Raw genomic sequence first — 6,000 nt, 5'->3', positions numbered from 1 at the left:
GAAGGCCGTTGATCATGCTGACAAAATGTGATCTCTGCCCAGCGCTATTTAATGTCAACATAAGGAAATGCAACAAGGTGTGGGTAATCAAAGAGAGTAACAATGACTCCCTTGAGGTGCGGCTAGAGCAGTGCGGCTCTTGCGCAGCCTGGTGCGCTTCAGCTGGCACAGATCGGGGGAATCCGACTGCCCATTTAAAGGAAATGATTGCGAGGGCCGTAGACCATGCTGACCCAATGTGATTTCTGCCCAGTGCTCTAAACGTCCAAGTGAAGTAATAAAAAAAGGCCTGACTAACGACAAGAGTAACAATGACTCCCTTGTGGTGCGGCTATCGCAGTGCGGCTCTTGCGTGGTCTTGTGCGCCTCAACTTGCGTGGACCGGCGGAATTATCATCAGCATCGGCCTGGTTACGCCTACTGCAGGGCAAAGGCCTCTCCCATACTTCTCCAACAACCCCGATCATGTACTAATTGTGGCCATGTCGTCCCTGCAAACTTCTTAATCTCATGCGCCCACCTAACTTTCTGCCGCCCTCTGCTACGCTTCCCTTCCCTTGGAATCCATTCCGTAACCCTTAATGACCATCGGTTATCTTCCCTCCTCATTGCATATCCTGCCCATGCCCATTTCTTTTTCTTGATTTCAACTAAGATGTCATTAACTCGCGTTTGTTCCCTCACCCAATGTGCTCTTTTCTTATCCTTTAATGTGTACACCTATCATTCTTCTTTCCATATCGTTGCGTCGTCCTCGATTTGAGTAGAACCCTTTTCGTAAGCCTGTAGGTTTATGCCCCATAGGTGAGTACTGGTAAGACACAGGTATTATATACTTTCCTCTTGAGGGATAATGGCAACCTGCTATTCATGATCTGAGAATGCCTGCCAAACGCACCCCAGCCCATTCTTATTCTTCTGAATATTTCTGTCTCATGATCTGGATCCGCCGTCACTACCTGCCCTAAGTAGATGTATTCCATTACCACTTCCAGTGCCTCGCTGCCTATTGTAAATTGCTGTTTTCTTCCGAGACTGTTAAGCATTACTTTAGTTTCCTGCAGATTAATTTTTAGACCCACTCTTCTGCTTTTCCTCTCCAGGTCAGTGAGCATGCATTGCAATTTGTCCCTTGAGTTACTAAGCAAGGCAATGTCATCAGGGAATCGCAAGTTACTAAGGCATTCTCGATTAACATTTATCCCCAATTCTTCCCAATCCAGGTCTCTGAATACCTCCTGCAAAATGAAATGCCCAAATAAAAGAAAGCATTCTTGGGGCCGTTGACCATGCTGATGCAGTGTGATTCCTGCACAGGGCTCTAAATTTCAAAGTGAAAAAAATGAAAAAAAGTCGTGGATAAACGACATGAGTAAGAATGACTCCCTTGCAGTGTGGATTCAGCTGTGCCGCTTTGAACTTTCCGTTGCGGTTCAACTGGTAGAGACCGGAGGAATCCGACTGTCCATTTAAAACAAAGCATTGCGGGGACTTTTGACCATGCTGACGCAATGTTATTTCTGCCCAGTCCCCTATATGTCAACTTGATAAAATGCAACAAGGCGTCGGTAAACGAAGAGACTAACAATGACGCCCTTGAGTTGCGACTAGAGCAGTGCGGCTCTTGCGCAGTCTGTTGCACTCCAACTGGCATAGATCGGGGGCATCCAACTGTTCATTTAAAACAAAGCATTACGAGCATTTTTGACCATGCTGACGCAATTTGATTTCTACCCAGTGCTCTAAATGTCAATTTGAGGAAATGCAACAAGGCCTGGGTAGAGGACGGCAGTAACAATGACTCCCTTGAGGTGCGACGAGAGCAGTGCGGCTTTGCACTGTCTGGCGTGGTTCAACTGGCATGCACCGGGGGAATCAGGCTGTCCATTTAAAACCGATGGTTGCGAGGGCCGTTACCATGCTGACGCAATACGATTTCTGCCCAGGGCTCTAAATGTCAACGTGAAGAAATGCAAAAAGGCGGGGATAAAGGAGAGGAGTAAGAATGACTCCCTTGCAGAGTTTTTTCAGCTGTGCCGCTTTGTGCTATCCATTGTGCTTCACCTGGTATGGACCGGCGGAATCCGACTGTCAATTTAAAACAAAGCATTGCGAGGACTTTTGACCATGCTGACGCATTCTTATTTGTGCCCAGTGCTCTAAATGTCAACGTGAAGAAATGTAACAAGGCGTGGCTACATGAATCGAGTAAGAATGACTCTCTTGAGGTGCGGCTAGAGCAGTGTGGCTCTTGGGCTGCCTGGTGCGCTTTAACTGGCATGGACCAGGAGAATCCGACTCTCCAAATAAAACAATGCATTACGAGGGCTGTTGACCATGCTGTCGCCATGTGATTTCTGCCGAGTGCTCTAAATGTCAACGTGAAGGAATGAAAAAAAGGCATGGTTAAACGACAGGAGTAAGAATGACTCCATTGCAGTGTTGATTCAGGAGTGGCGCTTTGTGCTATCCGTTGTGCTTCAACTGGTATGGACCGGCTGAAACCGACTGTCCATTTAAAACAAAGCATTGCGAGGACTTTTCACCATGCTGACGCAATGTGCTTTGTGCCCAGGGCTCTAAATGTCAATGTGAGGTAATGGAACAAAGCGTGGGTGAAGGACGTTAGTAACAATGACTCCCTTGAGGTGTGGCTAGAACAGTGCTGCATTGTACTGTCTGGTGTGGTTCAACTGGCATGCACCGGGGGAATCTGACTGTGCATTGAGAACAAATGTTTGCGAGGGCCGTTGACCATTTTTAGGCAAGGTGATTTGTGCCCCGTGCCCTAAATGAGAACCTGAAGAAATGCAACAAGAGAATGGAACCGTCTCAGTGCACACATTGTCGAGAAACCCACCATGCACTCATTCTTAAGTGCTTTATAATTCCATCAGCCTTCAATCTTCAGCAACACTTATCATCTCGCGACATATGCTATGGTTCTCCCGCAAAATGCTTCGATAAGTGATGCATTACAGCAGTTTGACATACCGAGCGACGCGCATGTGCAGCTTGAATTGACCATGTTCTGATTTTTTTCTTTCCTTGTCAAGCGCTCTGTCAATATATCATTGTACAATTTTTATATCTGTAGCACGGGTTTGTATGCAAGCGACGTGCAAACTATTGGTCTTTCGCTACTTTTCAGTGCGTAGTGCAAGCCTTGTGTAATGCGTTCTTGTCTTGTTATTTTTGATCATTTTTTCATATGTACTCTCCACTCCTGCCTACGGCCTTCTCTGAAGGCTGGCAGTATTTCTCAAATAACTAAATAAATAAATAAAAATAACAAGGCGTTGGTAATCTTAGTGAGTAACAATGACTCCCTTGAGGTGAGGCTAGAGCAGTATGGCTCTTGCGCTGTCTGGTACACTCGTACTGGAATGGATCGGTGGAATCCGACTGTCCATTTAAAAGAAATGATTGCGAGGGCTGTTGACCATGCGGACGCAATATGATTTCTGCCCAGTGCTATTTACTCAACGTGAAGAAATGCAACAAGGGTTAGGTAAACGAGGAGAGTAACAATGACGCCATTGATGTGCGGCTAGAGCAGTGCCACTCTTGCGCTGCCTGGTGCACTCCAACTGGCATAGATCGTGTGGAATCCGACTGTGCAGATAAAACATGATTTTCGAGGGCCGTTGACCATGTTGATTCAAGGTGATTTGTGCACAATGCCCTAAATGTCAACATAAAGAAATGCAACAAGGCGAGGGTGGCCGTTGACCATGCTGACGCAGTGTGATTTCTGCCCAGTACTGTAAATGTCAAAGGGAAGAAAAAAAGGCCTGGATAAACGACAGGAGCAACAATGACTCCCTGGAGGTGCGGCTAGAGCAGTGCAGCTCTTGCGCAGTCTGGTGAGCCTCAACTTGCCTGGAAGGGCGGAATCCACTTTCCAAATAATACAAAGCATTCTGGTGGCCGTTGACCATGCTGACGCAGTGTGATTTTTGCACAGTGCTCTAAATGTAGAAGTGAAACAATGAAGAAAGGCGTGGATAAACGACAGGAGGAAGAATGACTCCCTCGCAGTGTGGATTCAGCTCTGCTGCTTTCCGCTTTCCGTTGTGCTTCAAATGGTATAGACTGGGGGAATCCGACTGTCCATTTAAAGCAAAGCATTGCGAGGACGTTTGACCATGCTGACGTAATGTGATTTCTGCGCAATGCCCTAAACGTCAACTTGAAGAAATGCGACAACGCGGGGGCGGACGAAGCGAGTAACTATGACTCCCTTGAGTTGCATTCAGAGCAGTGCGGCTCTTGCGCTGCCTGGTGCGCTTCAACTGGCATGGAACGGGGGAATCTGACTCTCCAAATAAATCAAAGCATTGCGAGGGCCGTTGACCATGCTGAGGGCATGTGATTTCTGCCGAGAGCTATTTATTGTCAACGTGCAGAAATGCAACAAGGCGTGTGAAGACGAAGAGATTAACAATGACTCCCTTGAGGTGCGACTAGAGCAATGCGGCTATTGCACCATCTGGTGCACTCCAACTGGCATAGATCGGGGGAATCCAACTGTCCATTTAAAACAAATGATTGCGGGGGCTGTTGACCATGCTGACACAATGTGATTTCTGCCCAGTGCTCTAAACGTCAAAGTGAAGAAATCAAAAAAAGCCCTTGAGGTACGGCTAGAGCAGAGTGGCTCTTGCGCGGTCTGGTGCCCCTCAAGTGGCATGGGCCAGCAGAATCCACTGTCCAAATAAAACAAAGCATTCTGGAGGCCGTTGACCATGCTAACGCAGTGTGATTTCTTCACAGTTCTCTAAATGTCTAAGTGAAAGAAGGTGTGGATAAACGACAGGAGTAAGAAAGACTCCCTTGGGGAGTCATTCTCACTGTGTTTTCGGGGTGTTTTTTTGGAGTGTTTTTGGGGTGCATGTCCGACCTCCACCTGCTTGTGGTGCTCCCTGCCATCCTGCTCATGACTCTGGATGCAGAGGCGAGGTTTTCTCGCACCAGACTTGTTCAGTGGTGCAACGGAGGCGGCAAAAGTGGGCCTGCGGGGCTGCCTACCCCCTGGCCTGAAATGGTTTGGCCCGAAACCTATAAATCGAAAAACCAAAGAAAGCGGCCGCCAAGCGGTAGTCGCACCAAACCGGGAGGCTGAGGGAGCGACGCAAGAGCGTGTGATGCGCACGAGACGAGGTGGTCATAGTTTTGTCGACCCGGCCGATCCAAACAAATGTACTACTTGTACAAGAACTTTCCAAACGAGAAGGGGGTTGCTGCAACACTGCAGGATATCCAAACATCCAGCCCCAAATACAAACATGAACTCGGACTCAATATCACAAAACACGGACTCAGAATCAGTGCTCTCTCAAGAACGTAAGCTCGAAGAGAGGGCACAGGAAAAACGCAGAACTCAATAGCTTGGTGGAAATACTCGGGCTGCTTCCCAGGAGACAGTCGTAGTAGAGTGTGGATCTGAAGGCTCGATAAGCATCCAAGGAAGGGAAAAACGGGCTACGGCACAAAATGTTGTTGAAAGGCTCACTTCCTCAGAGGAGTTGAGTCACAAAGATGATTCGGACAGGGATCCCACCTTCCTTATCAGTGATCCCCCCATTTCGTCGAACGAAAGTAGCCCTATAAATGACTCGTACGATTGTGACCAACCTATCGCATCGCCCGGGGGCGCTTTTAATACCCGCGGCGGAAGGAAAGTGCGAAGGAGGTCGGCAATTAGCGTCAAGCAGGGTGAAATTGTGAAGAGGACTGGCCGACTAGCATCCGTCCCACGAGCAGGGGAGGCTTCAGTGGAGGTTTGGCCCGACCCATCCAGTGTCCTCCTGCCGTCAGTCTCGTGTGGCATGGGCGCTAAGCTGAAGGACCGGCAGCAGAGCCATCTACCGCCAGGTCAAAGGTCGACGGGGGCTAGACCGAGGGTCAGGGTCTCTGACTCTTCGGATGTGGTGGGTGACACTCGGACCGGAAACTCCGCTCAGGCAGGGGAGATGGTGTTTTGGGGGGCCATCTCAG

This window comes from Dermacentor albipictus, unplaced genomic scaffold (assembly GCF_038994185.2).
Source record: "Dermacentor albipictus isolate Rhodes 1998 colony unplaced genomic scaffold, USDA_Dalb.pri_finalv2 scaffold_15, whole genome shotgun sequence".
In the NCBI taxonomy this organism is placed as follows: domain Eukaryota; kingdom Metazoa; phylum Arthropoda; class Arachnida; order Ixodida; family Ixodidae; genus Dermacentor; species Dermacentor albipictus.
The sequence above is the reverse complement of the archived record's forward strand: the minus strand, read 5'-3'. Positions refer to the sequence as shown.